Genomic DNA, 25,202 nt, shown 5'->3' with positions numbered 1-25,202 from the left:
AGCTGGTGAAGGGCCTAGAGAATCAATCTTATGAAGAACACTTGAAGGAGCTGGGAATGTTTAATTTGAGGAAGAGGAGGCTGAGGGGAGATCTCATCAGTCTCTACAACTACCTGAAAGGTCATTGTAGAGGGGTTGCTGCTGGTCTGTTCTCACAGGTAATTAGTGACAGAACAAGAGGCAATGGCTTCAAGCTGCAACAGGGGAGGTTTAGACTGGACATTAGGAAAAAAAATTTCACAGAAAGAGTGGTTAGACAGAGGAATAGGCTGCCCAGGGAGGTGGTTGAGTCACCATCCCTGGATGTGTTTAAGGGTTGTTTGGATTTGGTGTTGGTGGATATGGTTTAGGGGAGAACTTTGTAGAGTAGGGATGATGGTTGGACACAGTGATTTCAAGGGTCTTTTCCAACCTGAATAGTTCTATGATTCTATGGGTACACCTCTGTCCCTTCATACAGGTCACTGATGAATATTGTTGAACAAGACTGGACCCAGTACTGACCACTGGGGAACACTGCTAGCTACAGGCCTCCAGCTTGACTCGTCGCTGATCACAAACCTCTGAGCTCTGCCATTCGGCCAGTTCTCAATCCACCTCACTGTCCACTTATCTAACCCACACTTCCTAAGCTTACCTAGGAGGATGATACAGAAGACAGTGTCAAAAGCCTTGCTAAAGTTGATTACATCCATGGCTCTCCCCTCATTTAGACAGCCAACCATGCCATTGCAGAAGGCTATCAGATTGGTCAAGCATGTAAATGGTGAATTCATGCTGACTTTTTATTTGAAAAGAGAGTCAGACAGCATACCGCACTGTACAGTCACCCTACACCTCCAGAACAGCCTGGTGCCAGGCCAGTAAACACTACAGAGCCAGCGAGAGCAGTGCCAGATCCACACTGCCTATGTAAAATGTGGATCTTCCCATCAATTCCTCGTTTGTACATGCCTCTGGACTAGTTCTGTGCTAATAAAACATTAGGGAGGACAAAGTAATTGCACTGTTTTGCAAATAAATACTCAGAGTTCAAATAAAATGTATTTTTTTTAATGGAGAACTGCAAAGCAGAACAAAAAACGATGTCTCTCATTATGTACATAGTATGTCAATTTAACATCAGAAATGTATGTAATCTCAGGTACTTACTTCCCTCCTTTTGCTAGTCTTCCCTTCTAAAGAGGACACCAGGCCCAGACACCAGTTAATTAGTCTTTAGTCCCAAACATCCAAAACTTAATTTATCTCAAAGAAATTAATCCACAGCCAACTGATTTCAATGGATTACTCCTCTCCAACATCCCACATACTGCTGTTCTCCTCTCAGAATTTTGTCTGTCAGTGACAGTACCACACACCTACCCACTGGGAACTCATATGCAGGTCTGAAGCAAGAGCTTCCAGCAGGCCATTCTGGCCCAGTGCATTGAGTTAAGTTTCTGGGAATCATGATTCCTCCTTAGCCAGACTATTTTCATCAAAGAGAGAGGAAATCCTCCGCCCATCTACTGCAAGTTTTATCATACAACCACAATTCCCAAGTGAAACTGCACAGGACTTTGAGAACTACTGCACTCCAGCAAGATTACTGGGCATTTAGTAATGGGACAGCCCAGAAATACAGAGGAAAGCAAATGCTGAACACAGCATAGTGAGAGCCCTCCATTGCCATGTTCACCTTCCCACTGCCCAGAAACCAGATGCAGCAGAAGACAGCCAAGGTAATCACACTGGGCCTGTCTAGAGTCACAGCTGAGGACTGCTCTGTCTCAAAAGTAATCTTTTGCTGAACCTCTTTACCATGGGACACAAGGCTCTTACCACAAAAGTTTGATTAGCGCAGCGTCTGCCTGGATTCAGCAACACTTGCAAATGGTACAAGCGCAACTTCATCAGTGGTCCCACAGCACAGAACTTCCACGTCATCATCGCTGCCTGGAGATGAGAAGCAGGGAAAACAGTGGAGGCACTCAACCTTTAACTACCCAAAATACCCTCTTTGCAGCTCAGGCAACTTGCAGAGCCAAGTAAAACAGCAGGGAAATGCTGGAGAAGGTATACTTTACTAGTAGGGCCCCATGAATGGACACCATTTTGCCTGGTTCCTCCAGAGGCCTGTAAGCACCAGACACCCAGCTCCCTCCCACCAACTCCCTCTCTCAAAACACCGGTGCCTGACCAGGGACAAAGCCATCCTGTTTTAATGCACTGCTTTACAGCTAAAGCATGAAACGGCAACACTAGGCAATAGTCCAAAAAAACAAAGAAAACAGAAACTCCGTGGAACAGAAGAAAGTTGAAAAACACCGAATTTCGGTGGGATGTGGAAGCCAGTGAATGAGCACTCAGTTTTGCTAAAATGCTTACTTTAGGCTGGTAAAGCATAACATCACACAGTGTAATAAATTTGAAAAATAACACCTTGTCAGATACAGCAAAACCTGAATATGTTTTCTACCTGTGGCTTATATTCCTCCCTTGATGTCATAAAACCAATTTTAACATCACTGAAGGAAAATGGAGTACTTCAACTCCCTCCCTGCCACTGTAACGCAACTAACTAGTTCAAACAGGGAGCGATCCCAAACAGCCACTACAAGACACATGTCAGTCAGATATATGCTTGCTTCTTGCAGACAAAACTGTGGTATATTCACCTTTGCATGCACAAACCAAGCCTCCTGGAACACTCTTTACAGCAAATGTTTCCTGAGAACTTTGTTAGCATAAGTTTTGCCAAAATAAACACACAATCTTCTGAAAAGCACACTGCAACACTCTCCTGGTTTCAGCTAGGACAGAGATAATTTTCTTCTTGGTAGTTAGAATTGTGCTATGTTTTGTATTTACTGTGGGATTTGGTATAAGAAGAATGTTGATAATATACAAATGGTTTTAGTTGTTGCTAAGAAATCAAAGACTTCTCAGCTTCCCATGCTTTGCTAGTGTGCAGGTGCCCAAGAAGCTGGGAGGGAACACAGCCCAAGCAACAGATACAAATTGGTCAATAGAATATTCCATATCATACAACCTCATGCTCGGTAGATAGGCTTGGCCAGAAAGCACTCTCTCATACTCCAGGACTGTCATTTCAAGATTTGTCTCCTCCAGGATCACTAGTCAGGGACAGGCTGGGCATTGGTCAGTGGGCGGTAAGCAGCTGCACTGTGCATAATTTGTTTGTATACTCTATTTGTATATTCTATTGTTATTGTTATCATTATTACCTTTCAATTACTAAGTTGTTTTTACCTCATTCCACCAGTCTGTACCTTTGCCTTTCCAGTTCTCTCCCCAACTCCGTGGGTAGGGCAGGGGAGAGTGAGCTCGCAGCTTTGTGGTATTTAGCTGCTTGCTGGGTTTAAACCAGGACAAGTACTCTCAATTATTTAAGTCTGAAGGAACCACAACAACCCACTATTTAGGTGGTACACTTTACTGCATCCTCTCCAGAGAAGTTACTCTGAGGCATTCCCTTGCAGTCTAACTACTTTGCTGTTTGGTTGTGCTAGCTTAAACCTGCACCTCCCATGTTCTCACCGTGCTGCATGCTAAGGTATTGAAGCAATAGCAAACTGCAGTCCACAAGTACTTTAATATATGCTTAGACAAGCATCTGTAGGGAGGGATAGTCATACCCAGCTAACTCCTTTTAGCACTTACTGACCCAGCCTGTCTCACTGACCTTGGCTACAGCATTCTCAGGAAACATGCCACAAGAGAAACCTCTACTCATCTCATACTTGATGACTAGACCAAATCTGTTCTTACTGGAGCTTAGAACAGGCAGAAATAGCAGGGAAATGAATAATTGAAAGAGGCAGGAGCTTTAAGAAAGGGAGAGATACCTACTCAAATGCCTAATCATATTTTGATGCAAAAGACAGAAATCAGCAGCCACCCCACAGTGAAAAACGCAGTTCCATCTAGACAGCTGATTTATTTATCCTACTTCAGCAACAACAGTCTTAAGAACAACAAGCAAGAAACACATTCAGTTGCTTCTGATACCAAAGTCTAATTACACAGCAACCCATATCACTAACACTGTCGTTTAACAATTGAAGCTTGCCTACAAAGGCATCACCCTCAAAACTGCCAGCTTATCCTGGCTTACACTGCTGCTGAACAACAGATTAAGAGTGTACTGCAGGAGTATTTTTCTTTATATTAAAAGCTGTAGAGCATAGAAACATGTCAAAGCTACACTTTGAAAAGGTAATCAGGTACTTTCTTCTAGATACAGCTTTCAAATAATGGATCATTCACAAAAGACAAGACTTAGGAACACACAGGGGTGTGTTCTCCAAATATTTTGTTAATAGGGTTACCACAAAAAAATGCAAAAGACCTCCAAAAAAAACCCCTACTTGGATCCAGTCAGAAATGCATACCACACAAGCACAGTCCTTCCACTAAGAAAGCAGCCTTTGGGGTGGTTTTGTTTATGTGCCAATTAGGCTGCTAAAAAGCATTCGGAGGTACCCCACCTACCAGAGAGCACATTCCTCAGGGTGTACAAAAACAAAGACAGTCCTCTTTTTCACTGAAGATCTCCAAAACTGTAACAGAGAACAGATTTGTTTCCCAACATATTTCATACAATCCTGTTTGTGTTTCTGCAATTCAAACACACTTTTCACAGTATTTAACTTCCTCATCTTAATCCCTTAAATTTGAAGAATATATCAGCACTGGTTTCCCGACAGAAATCCAAAGCCAATTTATAAAACAGTAAGGCTTGAAGACACTTATAGTGCTATAAAATAGTATTAGAGTCCAAGCGTTCTTGTTTACATGTAACTTTATTCACATTAAAAAGTAAAGATGCAAAGGACAGAATACCTGAACAAGTGACTGTTGTCATGAGAAGTGTACTTTTTAACCCATCAAGTCTTTTCTTTTAAATATAGTCTTCCAAATGTAAAAACAAGAGTAATACAAGTTCCATCACCTGAGGTACAGGAGCACATTAGAATGCTGATTCTAAACTACAGACAACCATCCCTGAGCAGGAACCAGCCCAAAGTGCCAAGGCTGCATGTTGCTGCCCAAGCTCAACCAGGTTGCTTCTGGCCCTGAGCTACATCGCACAAGAACAACTCAGATCTCTGCAGCCACAGCACATTATGTGCAGTGGCAGATAATCCTCCTACGATAACCAAGTGAAAGGGGACTATTCAATACAAGAATTTCAACAATGCTTGACTGAGCAAGACAGAGCAGTCAAGTAGCATGTGCAATCCTGACCCGAAATGCTTCTGCTTGGATAGGCATTGGGTACCAGCTAAGCAAAGGAAGCTTACTTCTCATTTCAGTATATCAGCTTTATGAAACAAAACATAACTGTGAACAAGGTAAAGGATGAAAGACCATACAAGCAACATCACCTGCCCAGCAGTGCTGATCATGTTAGAGCCAGAGTCCACTGAAGTCAGCTGGAATCCAGCAGAGCACTGACAGGGTTTCACCAGCTCAGGTGTCCTAATCTATTTCACCATTTACTATGTTATGCTGCTCTTCAATTCTTGTATTTGAAGTCTTTAAAATTATACTCAGAAGAGAACACCCCCCCCCCCAAAAAAAAAAAAAAACAACAAAAAAAACCTGTGCTCTGAAACTGTAATCTCAGGTGAAGAGTCTGGACAGGATTCAAACCAGGCTCACACAGATGCAGGACAAGAGTAGTAACTGTTCTTGCTTCCAACCAGGCAAAATTAAAAATGCCGTTTCCAAAATGTCATACAGCTCTTGCCATAAACACCACTGTCTGAAGTCAGCTTACTTCCAAGTTTCAAACTCATGAAATTATAAACATTTACATATCCAATATTAATGATCACTTTAGTTTTTTTAACCCTTTGCTTATTCCTTCACTGTTGTTAAAACCCGATTTTAATTTCTGTCCTTCCTGTGCATGTGCTGCATGCATGTTGGCTACAATTTTTCAGAAACCTATCCTAACACAAAATTTCAACCATTTTTTAGGGGAGACTCCAGGAGCTGAGCTACTTTTCCAGAATACTGTGCAGGCTGGACTTTACATTTGAAAACTCAGACTGAAGATAACTGCAGGGCAAGTGTTTGCTTGCAGGACTCCATTTTTTCTGATTTAGCAAACACTATTACAAAACAAAACTGAAGTGATCCTCTTTTTCCAGACATGTTCCTTCATCTTCACTACAACCTGGCACTAAATGTCAAACATGATGTGTTTTTTCAAGCACTATAAAAAAAAAAACAACAACTGTACTATCCTAAATGAACACCACTTGGCATATTTGCACCTAAAATGTACTGGGAGCCAGAATTAATTTGATGCAACACACCAAGTTTTCAATGTTTCTGAAGTAATTGCAATTTCTGGGAAAACAGAAGAAAAAAAAGACTGCTTAAATTAAGAAGAAAATGGCTACAACCTTGGACAACAAGACAAATAATGGGTACCATCAACACACTATATACAGAAACCAATTAAGAAAAGGAAATTATTTGACCTACATGTATAGAATTATTGACTAATGCTCAATCACCATTTGATCTCAGCAGCTGGGCTTGCATTAGGAACAGCAAGGCAACATTCACATGCTGCTTGATAAATTCCTCTAAGTAACACAGACACCACTATCTACTCATCTTCCTATTGTTCCTCAAGCCAAGCAACTTGTGCAGAAAATTTGTCTTTATTCAGCTGCTTCTTTCTTCCAACAAATTCATTTTTCTCTGTCTCTGCATGTATCTGTACACGTATGCACAGAGTACTCAATATGTGGAAGCACAGGCAGGCATAAATAACCTTTTACATAAAAACTATGACAGAAACCTCAAGTTCTGACCATTGTCATTAGCAAACAAAATGGTCATGATTATTTATTTATTTATATTTATTACTGTTACAATGCTACCTTGATTTTACATTCTGGCTAAAATGAGAAGTGGAAATGACAGAAGAACTGGTGTTTTTTTAACACCATTAATTTTAAGCCAGAACAGAAGCAGGAAGTACTGGAAGTTTCACAGGAAAGCTGGTCAGTTTAGTTTTATTGCCAGAAGCTACCCCAACATTTCTTTTAACACTTGAATACAGAACAGACACAGATCTCTGAAAATTAAGGTTCATGCACAGTAAAACCAAAGCAACATGTGCATGGGTGCTGTTATCAAGTTAACTTTATCAGTACATCAAATTCACCAGATATATGTGGTGATGTTTTATTTAATAAAACAATAAAGCCTTGGTTCCTCAGGATAAGGACTGCAAATTTTAGTAAAAAAAATAATAATAATAATTGTAGGTCATTAAAAATTAATACAGAACTATCATCTCTGTGCTCATGAAAAGTTAGACTACTTTTGCACAGAAATACTTGGAAAACTGTATTTCAAAGCATATTCTTTTCAGTTATGTACCCTTTGTGCACCCAGCAGCACGTGGCAGCTTCCCATCTGTGCACCCACATCTCACTGCACATGGGACCCCCCTCTCTGAAAATCTTAACTGCTCTAAGTTTTTATACAGTGGAATCAAACACACACTTTCATGGTTACTGCTTATTGTTAATTACAAACAGTGGCTTTTAAAAAGCTAATAGGATATGCATGTGTATATAAAAGGTGGACTAAAAAATGAAAGGAAATAAGGGTTCTCATGTCTGAGTCATTAGAGGGGCTGCATTTTGTGGCATAAAGCTAAATAAAGACGGGAAAGGAACAAGAAAGCCTGGAAGACAAGGCTGGAACACATCCAAGTTTTTAACACTTTTGCTGGACTGACATTCACTCCTCAAAGAAAAAAACGCTGCAGAATATTTCAGCCAAAACAATACTTTTTCTTTTCCCTAATTCTTAAATAGCTGCACTTACAAAGGCAATAAAGACCCTGTCTTATTCACCTGAACAACCCTTCATTATTTGAACTACGGCATTAAACTATCTATGTCAATATATATTACAAAACAAATCCAAGGCAAAAAAAGAACCTATACCAGACTGCTTTGTGAAGGTCACCAGTAACTAGTATGTAAGCCCAAACTTTTCTCAACATTAACAAATTAACCCTGGCCAACCAGGACACACACCAATGCCTGAAAGGGGCTTTGACATTCAGTATTTCCTGCAGCATTTCGAACTAGATTCACTTTTTATTGCCTACCCAACCAAGGGAAGACAGAAAGGAGGACAGCCAGACATGTGCACCTCTGGACAAGCACAGGCTTGCCAAGATAAGCAGGCAATGGGCAGGTGGTGGGACTCACATGTATCAAACTCTGGTTAGGAGACCAATTACAAGGTTGAGAATAAGGGCTCAGTGTGCATAACAGCAAAGATGAGCAGCAGCCTCCCACGTCCTTGTGTTTTGAAGTGTTTCATAGTCCAATGAACTGAAAGGAAGGCTGCAGTAGGGAGAGATGAAAAGTAGGAACATCAGCTGATGTTAAGTTCTGATGTAAAGCCATATCTGACAGGATCATCAAGAGTCTGTAGAGAGAAGTGACATGGATTGACAAGAAATATAGTGCCAATGGAAGTCACTATTCTTAACAAACACACACCGAATGCAAGCTTTTAAAATAGTTATAAAATCTCACAGGATTTTTAATTGAACCATTAATTATAAAGGCTTTAGAAAGGGACTTGGAATAGCTCATCAAAAGTGTCTGTTTGAGACCCAGCCATGGTTTAAAAAGCTGAAAAACAGAACCACATATTCCATAGCCTTGCATGAACAGAACTGAAATGATGAATAACGTTAATCTAATAAATGCCTTCTAGAAGACAATAGGCTATTCTAGAATGATATGCTGTGCTAGCCACCCCAAAAGATGCTGCTAAACCCGCCAGGGTTATACCTGTTTCAGAAAGAGGACACATCTGTCTCAGGGAATGGAAAAACCCTCAGAACAGATTGTCTTCCTGAACAATCCCAATCTGCTGAAACACACCTGAGTATGATAAAATAGAAAATTATTTGGGAAAGGAAGTCTGGTAGTTTCTGTTTGCATATACACAAATGCATGTGTGCATAAATACAAATTTAAATTGATTCCTGCAGGAAGTCATGGAAGTCAAGTATGACATGTTTTATGTGAGGACCAAGACCAGGCACAGTTGTTCCATTTACACAAGGTTTATTACTCAGATTCATTTATTGACAGCCCTGAAGGTGTGGGTCTACCTCTAACCATTACAGACCATAATAAAACAGTGGGAGAGATTACCCTATAAAAACCAGAGATGTGCCTACTTTTTCCTCTCAAAATGTACAGCAGTGACACCTTGTAGAAGAGACACTGGAAAGAGAGGGACACAGGTTCTGATCCACTCTGACAACTCCCACAGTCTCAAACAGCATGCAGTACACCATTATCTGGCACAGATGAATCTCACACCATAGCGGGTCTGGCTCCGGTACCAGGAAAAGGAGCCCTGCAGAGGAGCAGCTAGCAGTACCTTCTGAAACTGCACTGGGCTTTAAACTGAAAGAGGGTAGATTAATATTGGACATAAGAAAGAAATTTTTTTTAGAGGGTGGAAAGATGCTGGAATAGGCTGCCCAGAGAAGTTGCGGATGCCTCATCATTGGAAGTGTTCAAGGTCTGGCAGAAGCTTTGAGCAACCTGATCTAGTGACAGATGTCCCTGCCTACTGCAGAGGTGTCACTGGACAAGATCTTTAAAGGTCCCTTCCCATCCAATCAAAACCACCCTACGATGCCATTATTCTACCTGCCCTATAATCTTACCTGTGCCTTTCCTGGCTATCACCCACAAAGAGTCAGCCTGGCTGAGAAAACAAGGAAGCACCAACCATGTGGTACCAAGAGCCAAAAAGATCCAGGAAGATAAACATAGAGACAACCATAATGTACAGCACAACAGAGCCTCTGATCCTCATGTAAGCAGGAATGACAGCCACACAGAAACAGTACAAAAGGGCCCATCAGAGAAAGGCTTAAGAAGCTCTCCTTTGAATGCTCCCAGATTTCAGAGCTCTTATATAGCTCTAGAGTATTGACTTCGGTGACATTTTGGTGTATTTTCCACCTGGAGATTTGTCAGATCTTTCTGGAAGCCATCTATCCCAGCCACATCTATCCCTCCTCTTTGTCACTGCACACATAATAGACACCATAGAACCCTCTACATAAATTGTGCAAGTTAAAATTGGTTTAAAAATTGCATACTCAGCATCTGGGAACATACATATTTATTAATGATTTTCTCAGAACTGCACGTGCTGCTAAAGATTTTTCAACCCCTTCACCTCAGGAAGCATATATTCAAAGTCGTGTGTGGGCAAAGATCTATTTTCTCAGAGAACAAATGTCCTAGCTTGAAGCTTAGATAAATCAATAGCCACTAGATTAAAGCATCTTGCTACCCTAAAGACAAGGCCAGAATAATTTCTTCCCAACAGAACAGTTTTATGGCTTTTTCTGCCATTTTGTAAGCCAGGTAAATGTGATTAAATTCTTTGTGTTCAGATTTAATTAAGTGGTCTTTGGAGACTATCAAGATTTGTCACATCATCAGCCTGTCTGTACTAGAAGAGCAACCAGTATTGTTGTCCAAGTCACTGCTTTTCCAGGACGTTAGCTTCTCCAGTGGGTAACTTCTTCCAGCTAATCTAAATCCCATCTTCTCCACAGGGTCTTATTTAAAAAGCCTCTTTGGCCCAAGACACAGGCCTAGGAAGAGGTAACCCATTGTAGTCTGCATGGGCCCATTCACTTTCTCTCTCTATTGATGGCCCAGTCATCATCTCTACCCAAATTGAAGATGAGGACCAGGTTCTCTCACTCTGCTGGTATCAGTATTGAGATTAAGTACTTAAATGTGATAAAAGCCACTTCATACTTGGGAAAAAGCTCAATAGTTACCTTCCAATCATCCACCAAACTGTGTTAAGATAATCCCCAGTAAGGGATGAAATATCTGTAATTATAATAATCAATACTTACTTCAGTAAAGGTGTAACACAAGTGCCACGCCAATGACAGAGCTGCATACATATATAATTGTAAAATACTTAGAGACAAAGCTTGTCGTTTCCTTCCTTCTTTCCTACCTGTTCCAAAAGAACAATGAATTACCAACTCTTAGCAAGTCTGCTTGTCCTGATCTAAGTGTTTATAGAGGTATATCAAGGGTGACCATTCAAGACTTACGAAGATCAGAGCAAAATAAAGACTTGAAGAAATCAGTACATGTATAAAGACACCAGTTCCCCAACAATAGCTATCTACACTCAAACATACAAACGCAATTGCTTGACATGTAAGCCTAAGATTAGTGGTCTCCTGAGGAAAACAGTAACCCTTTCAATTAAATTTCAATTATTCCAGAACAGCAACAGGCCTGTCTGTACCTTCAGGATGTCATTCAGGTGTCTGTGGACTTCTACACAGCCTGAAACAAAGAACTGGCACTTGCAAACGAAGGACAGGGAAGTGTGATGTACAGTCTGAGCACAAAACCTATGCTTCAACTGTAATAAATGGATGTTCCTGCATGAAGCAGAGCAGTGAAGAACCAAGCAGGACACCAATGGGAGAACAGGTACCTGCCTCCACTGCATTCAGCGTTTCACTGTGGAAAGCACCTGGGGGTGAGGGAGCATGGGGTGGAAAATGGCGATATAAGCACTGAAAATGAGAACATTCGGATTTGCTTGAAATCCCATCCAGTGTAAGGGCCCAAGATGCTTAGAGTTCAGACCAAATGCTTCATGGAGGTGCCTGATTAGTCATTCCCAGAATCAGTGTGGAAGTTTGCCCTCTCCACTACAATGGGATGAAAGTCCCCTTTATGCACAAATTTTCCAGCACAGAAAGCAGAGGGAACCACTTGCTCCCTTGCATGAAGATGCTCAGAGCCCAACCTCTCAGAGGAAAGCCCCAGCCACAAGACAGCTGTCTTCTGTAGACACTAGGAGCCAACACTCCCCTTCAGATACAAGCCATGTTGTGCAGGTGGAGCTCCATCAGAGAAGGTTAACAGGCAGATATTACATTAGGTGTTAGTATACAAATGTATACTAACTCAGTAAGTTAAAAAGAGATTTTCGCAACTGTGCCTTCCAGCACACTTTGCTCATGGAAAAGAAAAGCAAAATCTAGAGGAGCTGTTTCATTTGTTAACCTCTGCAGACTCACTGTGATCATAATTGGGCAGCCTAACTGCTCAGAAGATTATTCCAGTGATTCCACTGCACTGTGATACAAAGAATATCTGCATAAAGTGGGCTGCAAAGTGCTAAAAATCAAGACCAAGTTAAGTTATGCATTTGTGCATCATTGTCCTCTCTATTAGAGTTAGGAAAATTGAAGGCAACATGCTATTATACATCATGTGCTATTATTCATGTTAAGTGCCTAAATTACAGAGTTTGGGAGATACTAGTTATGTGTTTATTAAAAAGCCATTTAATTCATCATATGATACACAGACTTCTTTCGAGATTGAAACAGGAAACATGAAAGCAGCATCTGAATAGCAAGTCTCAATCACAAATTATTTCTACTGCCATAATAACTGCATAAAAGCATGCTGAGTACAAACTGTGAGAGGAGTTCACAACTCCTCAGAAACCTGCATGAAATTGCTGATATAGACCAAATAAGAACATAGTTAAAGGAATGGAATAAATCAGGTTTAGTCTGCAAGTTTAGACCAGAGGTTCTTGGGGTGTCAGAGGGAAGGTAAACATCTGCATTGGATAGAGCAGTGATACGACTTGTTATCTCAGAAGCAGAAAACATCCTCAAGTGTGCAAAAAAATGGCTAGACATGGGGACACAATCAAGTTAGTGTTTGCAGCAGATATGATGGAAGCCTTGGCCCATCTTGAACACACACAAATGAAGATGCTGAGCAGCCGTCAAACACATGGCCCTCAATGAAACCCTGACGATGTTTCACACCCAGCTATCGCTTTTTATTTTTCTTCCTTAGCCTTTTCAGCTTATGCCTAATTGATCACAAGCTTGGGTAGCACTGGAATTTGTTCAGCATTGTGGTACACTGGCTAGGACAGGAACATTGAGGAGGGGCTCTGGCAGCACCTGTGGCAGTGCAGAGCAACCAGTCCCCAGCTGGGGCAGCAGCATCCTGCCAGCCCCATCTCCAGCAGCAGAGCAAGCCCAGGGACCAATGCTGAAGCCCAAAGGGCACCTCTGTCCCTGCAGAATCAGCCACTTTTCAATAGAACTCTTCCCATCCTGTGAACACCAGCTACCAAAAACTGAATTCAGGGTTTTATCAGCTTAGCTTTTAAGAAGCCATTTAATGTCAAAATAGCTTTCTAAGCACTCCCATCCTTCCCCAAAGGATTTCACAGAGCATCAAGGAGACAGAAGAAAGCTTCCTATCAGAATTTGTATATTTAAATGTCAATATATATTCAAAACAGGCTAAAATATTTAATTTCCTAAACTGTGGTTTGTTTCATGCAACAGGATTTACATGTCCTTATCATAGAAACCACAGATGTTAAGTTAAAAGTGTCCGATATTCCATTTTTCATCTCATTCCTTCGACAGTAATTCACATTAACCACAGTGTATCTTTTATCTTAACAGTCGATAAGAATTTCTGAAATACTAGTTTATACAACTTCTGCTTGAGTTACAGCCACTCCTAGCTTCTCTGTCTTAAATCTTCAGGAGCAGAGGGGGGAAAAGAGTCTGGAAAGAAGTGTGACACAAAAAAAAAATACCTGAAAGGAAATTTTTAGCCTTCTGCATTGAACTGTCTTATTGCAAGTTAATTTAAAACTAAGAGTGCAGTTTTCAAGGCACAAAAACCCCACAGTACATAAGAAATAACATTTAGGGAAGGACAGAGGTTGGAATGGAATATCATCATGCTTTTAAAGTGCTGAACAGGAAATTAATGAAAAGCATTCCTTAGCCACGAACATTTGGTGGTTTTCATTTAAATGTACTGATGTATCAGAACTTCAACCAAGCTTCTAACTGCACATATTTCAGGGCATCAGGTAAGTTTAGAAAGTAAGTAGTCTCTTTTTACTCAAGAACTTACATTTTCAAGAAGGACTCCTCATTGCAACCCCAAGAGCCCCCACTCAGCACCAGGGAACTCTTCTCCAGCACAGCCTCTTGTGTTGCAAATGAACTGGTGGGCTTCTCCCTCCTCACTGGCTGAAGAGATCCCTGCTAGGAGAAGAGGATGATGAAACACATAAGCAACTTCAATCAGGGTCTAGACAGCTACCTTCTATGCAACTCTTTCCAGTTTCTCTGCCATCGTAAAGCCAAGTTGATATAAGGTGTTGAAGGCACCTAAAGGTACTCTGGAAAAACAAAACAGCCCAGCAACAGGAGTTGGGAGTCCAACTTGACTGGACGTGTTTGCAAATCCTTCCAGGAGCATAATGCCTGTTGTAAAACGTGGGTATCCTCACAAGGCAAAGGAGAAATGCTTCCAAGCATATGCTATTAAAAGCCTATGTCAGCTTAGGCTGCCAGGCTGCTAATTCCTGTTGTTTGTAAGTTTTTAAACAATCTGTTGGCTAGTCTTTCAAAGAGCAACAGCCTGCCTGCCACTGACTCAAGGGCATTTATGAAGTAATTTCTTGCCTTAACCATCTGTAATAAAAGAAAAGCTGAGCCACAAGTAAACGAATACCCAGCCAGATTAATTTCCCTTGTGCCAGTTCCTGGATGTCACAAGCTCCCTGCAGATGCATCTACCACACTAGTTATCGTCTACATGACCAAACATTAGCTGGCAGCTAGCACTTGTAACACCAGTCCTAGAAACCAAGATGGAGAATCTCCCCAGGGGCTATGCAAAGCAACGCCTTAGGACTCAGTATGAAAAGACAGCTGCATATCTATTTTACTGTCAACTGCACATTACTCAAGCCACCTCCCTCCACTTTCTCCCCCGCAAAACTTATTAGCACAGTTACCAAATACTTAACATATGCAGGAATCCTTACATAAACTAGACAGTAGAGCACATCTTAAATTCCCCAGCACTGCCAATGTAGACGGATCTTTTTGTGATTAAGCACAATATGGTTATACATAGGGAACTGAAGGCATGCACCTTCACTGCACAAATTCACAACATTCATACTCCTTTGTTCTGGTGTCTTGCAACACAGTTGCCTTAGCAACGTCAATAATCTTATTGGTCATTTTTCCTTACAGTGTTAACTGTTCCACAACAAAGCATTTTTCTAAATAAAATGTTTTCCTCAAACAATGCTAAAAACACTACTGATGGGTTAAAAAAAAAAACAACACAACATCAACCTTTAATTATTTGTTTTAGGGAAAAAAATAAATAAATCAGAATTCATCAGTCACATTGAACTTCCCTATCTGAACTTGGAGGAAAATTTTCTACAGCAGGAAAGGTTTTTTTAATCTTTCTCTGTATTTCTGGTCATATGGGGATTCAAGCAATGTTACTACAGGTTACCCATGGGGGAGGGAGGTATTCTGTCCTGACTGCAGTTAAAAGGTACGTCTGTACAGAAAAACCTCAAATAACACTGAAGTTTATGTTTTCCTTGGCAGGGAGCAAAATGCAAAAAGGGAGATGGACGACAGATGTTTATGGCCCAACCTACCAAGGCAGACTGAAATAGGGCCAAATGGCACATGTGCTTATGCCTCCTCTGCTTTGTGCCACAGCTTCCCTCTCTCTGCTCCCTTTTAAACGTACAAAGTCCATTAGTAAGCTTCTACTGCTGTGCTCCTCCCTTCAACAGAAATCCATGCATTTTCTGAACACTGGTCTGTATCAAACCCATTGCAATCAGTCAGTGATTGCTAAGCACTTTTGAGTCCAAACACAGCTACCCTCCTGCAGCCTGTTTAGGGAACAAATTTTTTAAAAAAAATAGCCCAGTCAATAAATCTTTAGCTTTGGGTAGTTCTGCCATGTGTTTTGCAGCTTCTTTATAGCAATAATATAATTCTTGCTATAAAGACATACTAGTTGTCAAGAGCAAATGTTCTCTATTAAAGAATATATTGACCTCAACATTTCACCAGTATTTCCAGTCTCCAGTTTCCCCTCATCAGACAAGTAGTTTCTCTTGGTTCTTGGATACGTACCAATTTCAAAGAAGTACCAGATGAACCATTAGGACTAAAAGTGCACATCTGAAAAACAATATCCTGAAACTACGAAGGTCACACTGTCTGCCAGGAAAAAGCATGAAAAACGCACTCCAACTTTGCTGGTCCTCAGACACCATCAGCCTAAAGCCAAAGCCAGAAACCTCAAGCAAAAGCAAAGCTGTCTCTGGCTTGTGCTCTTCAGGATGCAAATGACCCAATGTCAAGACACTACAATACTTGAGAAAAGACATACATTCACACAAACAAAGTGAAATGCCTTTCAAACATGACTCAGGCCCCACTTACAGAGGGAAGTACTTCACCTCATCTATCCCATTAATATCAGTAGGCCGAAACCAAAGTTCTGCAGGCACTGAAGTACTGCTTAAAGTACAAAAGCAAAGCCAAAGAATCAGACAATGATAAGCAAAATATACAAAATATTCTGGCAGGTATAACTATTTTCCCAGAACATCAAAACCCCTGTCATAACTTAATAGCAGCATCCAAAGCCATTCAGATCCAAATGTCTTTGAGAATGCTGGAAAAAACATATTTTAGGGAATAAATACTGCATTCTGCATGCCTGAAGTCCTGGCCACAAGCAACCCAAAGTTAGCACTCCTCCTCACAGTCAGTCTTGTCTTACCCCAATTCCAACAGGTTACTTAGAAGTAGTATACATCATTAACAGGAGTGGCAAAAGCCTTCCTTTAGAGAAGAGAAACATATTTCCTTCACTCTTCTTTGAGTCTCATGCAGGACAGAGCTTACCATTTGAATAAAAGGTTCACCAATTATTCTGTATTTAAAATCTCAAATTGCTGCCATGAAGATTTTAAATACAGTAGAGTATTTAGGGAAGCCATTCTTCATCCCTCCTGTAATATCTTCCCTGTCTACCTTATAAAGTTGGCTTCATTTGCTACGCAGGTCTGCAAGGAACAAGAACAGGCACTATCTGTATCATGGCTCTCTGTCTTTACGGGATGGTGATACAATAGGCAGCTCCTAACTTACCTACCATGAACTTAGAAAGACTAGCAGCAGGAAACTCCTAATATTTTCCCCCTAGGACTGCTCAGCCTTTGCCAGCACTACGTTCAAAGATACCACCACTTACCCACAGTAGGGATACACTGACATTCAAAAAATCAGGGTGTTTGCTATTTCTAAGACAACTATAAAAAACAAACTAAGCCCCAAATCTGGGGGCCTTCAGGTTATACACAACCTGACAATGAACTAAAATCAGGTAATGATAGCATTTTATAAACACAAAGGTAATATGCATGGTTCTGTACTTAATGTACTGTTATTATAATTATGTATGTAGTAAGTCCTTGTCAAAACCTTAGCAGCAAACAGAGAAAAATCAAAACCACTGCTGGTTGCTTTTAAAATCCATCTCCTCATAAGATGCAAGAGGCCAAAGGGGGAGCTGCACCCACAGCCTGGGAAAATGCATAGCCTCAAGTGGCCCAAAGCCCAGGAACTACACAGAGCACTGTTCTTTCTCCAGCTGAGTAAGCCAGTCCAGTCATCCTTAGTGTCGCTTCCAAAGACAATAGCAAGGTCTTGTTTCAGTTAGCTTTTCCAGAGCCATAAGCACAAAGAAGAGTACTGTACAACTTTGGAAAGAATGTGATTTAAAAAGGTAAACTGAAGTGGAACTGGAAAGGAAAACTGGGAAAGACCAGAGAAAATGAGAGACAAGAAATCCCAGAGCACCTCCCTGCAAAATGCTGATACTACTTGGGGCAAAGTTAAAGCAGAAGTTCAGAACAAGGAGTTTTCTTAAACCAAGTTGTGTTTAAAAATCACCTTTCTCACACCTCATCATTAAAATGATCCACTTCTTCCTAGACAAGACTTTTACAGTACACTAAATAATGGGTTTGAACACCTATATGTCTACAACATCTCATTTAATACCAGCCCAATTAACACATTGTTTGCCCATTCCTAACTCCTGTTTGCCAAAGCTTTTGTGGCAATATCCCATCACTAGTCTTCACCAGCCTAGGGATCTCCTTTGCTTTTCTATTATTTCCCTTTTAGCGAGACTCTAAACTCTAATGATGCATTCCTCTACTTTACTTTCCCATTTTATGCCATAAAAATGTTTTATTAAAAACCAATATGATATTTTTCCTAACTTGTATTTTAAGGTAAAAAAGGGGGGGAAAAAAAGAAAAAATACGTTTACCCTGGCACAATCTACCTACGCATAAACTTATGCTGCATTTAGTCCCATTTTCCAACTACGGTTTTAATTTTTCTTTCCTCTAATAACTGTTTTAAAACTGTACATATCAAAAGACTTTCTTCTGTAAACACACAACGTTGTGCTTCAAGCACACTAGGGCTGTTATCATTTAGCAAAAAAAGAACTTTTGCACATGTTCATATTCTATTGGAACCAAAATCAAGAAATATTCAAAGAATGCAAACACAATATTCCACTGATCAGGACAGAAGTTTAAAATATTTTTTTCAAAAAACAACCAAACAAAAAACAATAGAAATCTCAGACACCCCAAAACCCATGAAGTTTCACTACAAACAGGGCTGATGTGTATGTGGATAATAAATAATGTAATAGGCACCTCAGAAAATAAAAGCTGTTCCTACAGCTTTTGGTTCACTTCCTCCAAGAAATAGCAGTCTGCTGAGAAACAGAAATTCAAAGTTTGTGTTTTCCTTCCCAATTGGAAAAGCAACCTCAAGAAAACCCCCATTTTCCTTAACAAAATATACCAGTTAATTTCTCATCTTTATATAACACCTAATCCAGAGCAATGGCATCTCCAACTCTGTAACCAACATTCACCAATGTTGGGAATTAGCCAAGGGACTAAGTGCAGAGAAGCATGATTGTGCCCTTGGGATGCGGAAGTGTTAAGCTGTTTCGTGTAGGGGAAGGGACACGAGAGACTATACAGCTTGGCTGGTGGCACACAGTGCCTCAGCCATCCCACACAGCCATCCCAAGCCACACCAGTGAACATTTGTACACAAGGGTCACTGACATGAAATTAAGCCACCAAATTCAAGCCAATTTTGCTATCAGAGATTATGAGAACAGATTCAGTGGAGTAAAGCTCTCACGGTTATATACTCCACGTCTATTTGGAGCAGCAATTAATGCTCTGTATACTGAAAACTTCCATATACATGCCAGTCTTAATAGCAGTCACTCAAAAATTCACAGAGAAGGTCTGAAGTGTTATTCCCATTATGTCTGCTGGGATTCCCAGGCAGTGCGTAATATCCTTTTCATACCACTCAGAAGTGTGGAACACATGCAGTTAAAACACCAAGAGAGCTCCTTAATAGAAAGTTTTAAATCTCCTTAATCATCTCCTCACCAGAGAAGATGGCACGACTTCATCTGTGAGGCTGAAGAGCAGGTCTAACATCACACGTCAGCTACCTTCTGATAACATGGAAGCACCTTAAGCGACAAGGGAGCTCAGGACATGAGGTCGACATGTGGGGAGCTCTGATTTTGGCTAGCCTACTCCTAAGCCCTTTTCTGCACTTCTTCAGTTCTGTAAATTGCTTGGTCTGTATAAGCTTTTATTATTGTAGGTCACACCCCTGAGCAACCTAACTGTGGTGGTTACAATACTCTGTGGAAGTGATGAAGCTTTCTTCAAGGACAACCTGAGAACAGTGTAAGCCCCATCACAGCAGCAGGACCTAAACGCAGCATCTACGTACAAAAATGTATCCAGGGTGCAGCAAAAAGAAGTCAAGACAAGATTTGTTGTTCTCCCTTCTCTCCTTCCACACTGGCCCGAGATTCATTTCTAAAGACAAAACTTCGCATTTTGACTATACACAAGATGTTTATGCTTGCCTTACTCTATGTGGAAAGGACAGCTTAAAAAGAGTAACAGGATCAGGAGAACAAGTATCAAAATATTAATGTGGAGAAATCCATGTGACAACAGGAAAACCAGTAGATCTGAAAACTCCTGTTGGCATGCCATTTCTTAACTTTGTATTCAAAAAAGCTAATTAAAAGCTGCCAACCCCACGCTAACATTATAAATACTTTGCTCTTCTTCTTTGGTTTTAAGAAGGAGGTTGTTCTAAACACAGAAATTGTTGTACCACAGAACAGCAATGAGCCTACAAAGGAAATGAGCAGGTAAAAGTCTCCTAAGACAACAGTTGCTCAGAAGCAAGAACGCAAGCTTCCTGATCTCAATTCTTAAAATGAGCTGCCCTTCTAGAATAACAATTTCATTTCTAAAGCCATCTCTGGTGCCTCTTAAGATAACAGCATTAGATTTCCCAACTGAGTTGACTTTTTTTTTTTCAATACCTGCTCCACATCAGAGTGGATCAAACCCACACTGTTATTGCACTACAATGCTTTGCCTGTCAAACTTCAGCAGCCACTCAGTAAAACTAATCTGCTCCAGATGCTTTACTCTCACCTTGCAAAACTCAGCTTCTCCACAACTGAAAGTCCTTTAAGGGAACAGTTTTGCTTTAAGTTTAAGCATTTTACTGAGCTTAAGATATTGTGGTGCTTTCTAGTCATGGCTAACAACTACGAAAACACCCATTTCAAAAGCACTAATAATTTTACTATTGTTTTCCACATAACATGCAGATATTTCTACCTCAGATTGTATCAGCCTCCAGAAGAGCAAAGCATTTATGTGTGCACTGCTCTGCTTGGAAGAAAAGGTTCTTTCACCCAAAGCTTTTGAGAGGGACAGAAACACAGCTCATCCAGAAGCCTGCCACATTCAACTAACAACCCCTTGGAAAACACAATTTTTATTGTCCATTTTTACCAGTAAGCAGTGACAAGCTTTACACAGGGTCTCTCACGGCCTTCTAAAACTTACTGTTGCACTGAGAAAGCATTTGAGTTTGCTTACACTTCTGAATTAGAAATAATAAAAGTTAGACACTACTACATTCGGAATGGCCAAGAAAACACAAAGGAACATAGCTTGTGTTTTAAATTCCTAGACACAAACTTCAGCTTCTGTGAAATAAAAAGTTTATTCTCAAATTCAGGTACTTTCAGAATCTTTCAGGACAAACCCAGGCCTATTCTTAAAACAGACAAGGGGAGGAAAAAAATAAGCCCACAAAACGTTTAGTGAGTTTGTATTGTACTTAGTACATAGTATGCCTCTCCACTGCTCCACAGAGGAATTTTATTTCAAGGTTAGTGCCTAATTTAGGCCTATTTTACATTTTGCAGCCCATTCCACCATCTAACTTCTCCGTGTAACTTAAATTCCTCTTCATCTACTTATGTGCTAGCTCCTGCCTCCACCCAAGCCCTCTGGCAAATGCCTTTCCTGAGCCAGCCTTTAGAAGCACTGGTATCTTCATTTTGGAATCATAGGGTATGCGTGTCACTCTCCTTAGAGCACCTCCTCCATCAGTTTTTAAAATCTACACAGATTTAGCTTAATACTCTACCATGATGGGTCTAGAATTTCAAAACCTCCTTTCAAGCTCACCTTCTGCAAGGTGGCTTCACATCCTGTCATAACAGTGCACTGCATTTACCCACGCCAAAAGCATTTACTTGCAAGCTCAGTTCAAAGACCACAGTCAAAATTGGGAAAGCCCAGTTCCCTGCTTGAACACTGGCTGCTTGTGTAAGTTCTCCAGCATTCACATTCAGCAGCAGAGAAGACTCAGGACATGCTAATACCATATGTCTAAGCAAGAATGCCCTACAAGAGCTTGATGCGGCTGTGCAACCAGCATATACTTCATTAGTTTGAGAGAACTAATGATACTAGTACAAACATCAGCATCCAGTGAATTTTCCATCCATACACAGCAGCAAAATCAGTATAGGCAGCAGAAGCTAAAGCTCAACACTAGTTATGTTTGAAGATGGATCAGTTACTCAGCATCTCCCAAATCAACTCCACACTGTCCACTCCTGGTTCTACCGCCAGCATGATGTGTGGATTAGCAGCCTTATTTTAAGCCTTGGTACATGTGTTACTTAAATAATCCACAGATTTAAAACATCCTCAGGACTTACAGAGATCATAGAATCATAGGGGTTGGAAGGGACCTCGAAAGATCATCTAGTCCAACCCCTCTAAGATAAACCTTAACAGCGTTCTGGGAGTAATAGGATTTACAGGGCAAAAAATTAATGGGTTACAAACTCAAATTTCTGATTTATAGAAGAAGCTCATATTTCTTAATTTAAGTCCTAGTGAAAGCTGGGATACTGACATGCAGATTGTTATTTTTTCCAGCTCTATACATAGACTTTGAGGACTATGCGGAAGCACAGAAGCCAGCCAAATGCCTCAATATGAACGTTTTGGGGAGGTTCAGAGAAGTTTGGGCTGTCTGTCTTCAAATGACTTTTCAAAGAGGTATTGATCTAGACACCCATGAGAACTCAAAAGAAGGAAAATCCAAGCTTTAAATTTAGGAAAATACTAGTTTTCCTTTGCACACTCACAAAAAATGGGACAAGCATTGCAAGGAAGGCAGGTTTCTCTTCTGCTGTGGAAGGAGGTGCAGCTGAAGAATTTCAGCCTCGCCCATGTAAAATTAGCTATTTATTTTGGATAAATCCCACAAAATGTTTTCCAGCCAGCCAGCACTCCTACCTGCTGGTTTAGCAGCAGCAGACCGAAGCTCTGCGCTACAGGATGGCAAGCGGCCAGTCAGCGACCCTGGTGCCTCTTCAGAGGCTGGGAGGGTGGGTCTGCTCATTTAAAGTTCCGGATTTAAAACCCCTCACTGAGAATACCTGAATTTTGTGTGGTCTTCCATTAGAGTGCCACTTCAGTGGAAAGGCCTCACAATACCAACATGCTGCTAGGCTGCAAAGACATTTCCCAGCAACCACTTACACAGTTTCCCTCACCAACGGCACCATTTTTATCACATTAGGACATATCTATATCGGTTTTCAGAAAAAGACTTACTGGTCCCTAACCACCCACATGCCTCTACCAAAGAACTTCCTATATCTTGGCATAATAGGACTATTACATTTACCCAAGATTAAATCCATACTTGCATCAAAGGAAAATATACAGGATATTTTACTGAAAAAGTTTACACGTGCCAAGAATTGGCAAAAAAAAATGCAGTTAGATGAATGCTGATGTAACAGCATGCTAAGATTATTAAAAAAAAAAAGGTTAACACATTTATATAGTCAAGCACGGTTCGCTACCAGCTCTTGCATCTTCTTAAATAACTGCATGTTTAAAGCCAACATTTCTTTGTCGCCAAGTTATTTCCTTAACATTGGGTAGTCATCTTACCAGCCTACAAACTTATCTAACAATATATTCAATTTCAAACACTTCTGAGAAGCAAACATCAAAGAACTGAAAACATTTTTCTTTTCTAATGGTTCTCTTCTCAAATACACATGTATTGTCAAGCATTTTTCTTATATTTGGTAACTGTTTAAGCTAATGAAACTCAAACTCCCCAAAAAAATCTTTTTTGCCTGACTACATGCAGCTTTTCATAAACAGATGTGTTAGTTAAGCCACTCCCTTTACCGATGGTTCTCATGATGTTTCACTGTTTCCTAAAGTATGTTAAGAAAAAAACAAAACAAAACAAAAGGCAATCAGGCTCCCACAGGACTCCAAACATATGAGTTATTTCCCAAGCAGGCAATTTTCACTATCTTTCAGATTTCCCTCTCTCTTTACCTATCAGTATATATTTAATTTCTGCTGTCTTTTTATGCTTTTACACCTTCACTTTTGGAAAAAAATATCAGAGTAAAACTTAATTTCTTAAAAGGTTATTATTATTTTTTTTTAATATTTCAATTTATTCTAAAAATGTGAATTTAACAGTAAGTAACAGAGCACGACGCTGTTTTGTTAGCCTGGATTAACAGAAAATGTGTATGAGGTATTGGCATTTTACACAAGCACACACCCACGGCACACTGCTATCATCATCAAGATGTTTGTGTGTGTGTGTATAAATATATATATAATCACGACAGAGTTTGTATCTATAAACATTTTTAATAGGCTTCAGAGCCTGCAGTTCCCGGGTCCACCCCGCTCCCACTGCAGCGACAGGAAGAAGCCAACCAGTGATGGTCATGCCAACTCGCAGCTCCCCGCCATCTGCGGCTGGTGGGCTTGACAAGGCCGGCATAGCTTCCCACATGCTTCCTCCATGCCTGGAGTGAACACTTCTCTCCCAGACTGTGGCACTCTCCTTCAGCAACAAGACTGAAGCAATATGGGACCGTTACAGGCAACAAACACCAGTGCACACAGGTCTCTGCGGAATGGCAGACCAGAGGGCAGAGCTACAGCAAGAAGAGGAAGGAGACAAAGGCAGGATGAGGGCTAGTGCTATGGTACAGTCCCTCTACTAGCACTAGGTTTTCTTTTCCAAGACACATCAGTTCCACAGCATGCCTCTGTCTCCCTGGAGATCAGATATCCACTCCATTGCTACAGCACTGGACTCCCTCTATCCTAGTGGCTGGGTTTCTCCCCAGATGTTTTAAGACATTAAAACAGACCCCAGACTTTCCTGGTATGGTAACACAGATTTTGCCTGATGTCCATTTCATACATTTTCCTGTTTCAGAGGAAAAGACCTTTATAGATCCAGGAAAAATGTCCATTTAAGCTTTCAAGAGAGAAGAAAAAGCAGCAATAAATTTCTGCATAAACTAATTTCCTCTGAAATACTTTCCAGCGTTCTATTACAGACAGCTACAAAATTTAACTCCATCTTAATACTTTCACCCTAGCATCTCTCTCTGCTGATCAGCATCAACCACTACAGTGATTTAGCAAATATCAAGCCAACTGCCAGTTCACAGGCAAACAAGTTTCCCATGACAAACTGCATGGACATCCTCAGCATGCCACTCCATCTGGGTGCCTGGCCTGGCTCCCCAAAGAGCACACTTTTACATCCAGGCAGATACCAAGGATTAACAATCACATGGAGATCCTGCCTCTCCTGCTTACAGAAGATAAACACAGGATGCTGATGAGAGACGAGATCATCACATCGTGCTAGAGGTTTCCTTAGTACCACGTGTATCACAAACATCCAAGTCCCGTAATGGATTTTCTTC

At 40.7% G+C, this 25,202-nt stretch overlaps 1 protein-coding gene across 5 annotated transcripts in view; it reads right to left on the bottom strand.

The window, feature by feature from the left end:
- The window catches only part of APBB2 (amyloid beta precursor protein binding family B member 2), a 160,408-nt gene extending 146,233 nt beyond the window's left edge, over positions 1-14,175 (bottom strand). For 4 of the 5 annotated variants that reach the window (XM_051616923.1, XM_051616926.1, XM_051616930.1 and 1 more), the window contains exon 1: positions 14,046-14,175. The gene's annotated coding sequence lies outside the window, so the exon portion shown is untranslated. Of the gene's footprint in view, positions 1-1,824; positions 1,895-14,045 lie in introns of those variants that run through there. The other variant, XM_051616924.1, reaches the window with a different exon arrangement.
- Between the last annotated feature and the right edge of the window lie 11,027 nt (positions 14,176-25,202).

This window comes from Apus apus, chromosome 4, assembly GCF_020740795.1.
Source record: "Apus apus isolate bApuApu2 chromosome 4, bApuApu2.pri.cur, whole genome shotgun sequence".
NCBI classification, from domain to species: Eukaryota; Metazoa; Chordata; class Aves; order Apodiformes; family Apodidae; genus Apus; species Apus apus.
Note: the sequence above shows the minus strand (reverse complement) of the source record. Positions and strands in the feature narration are given on the sequence as shown.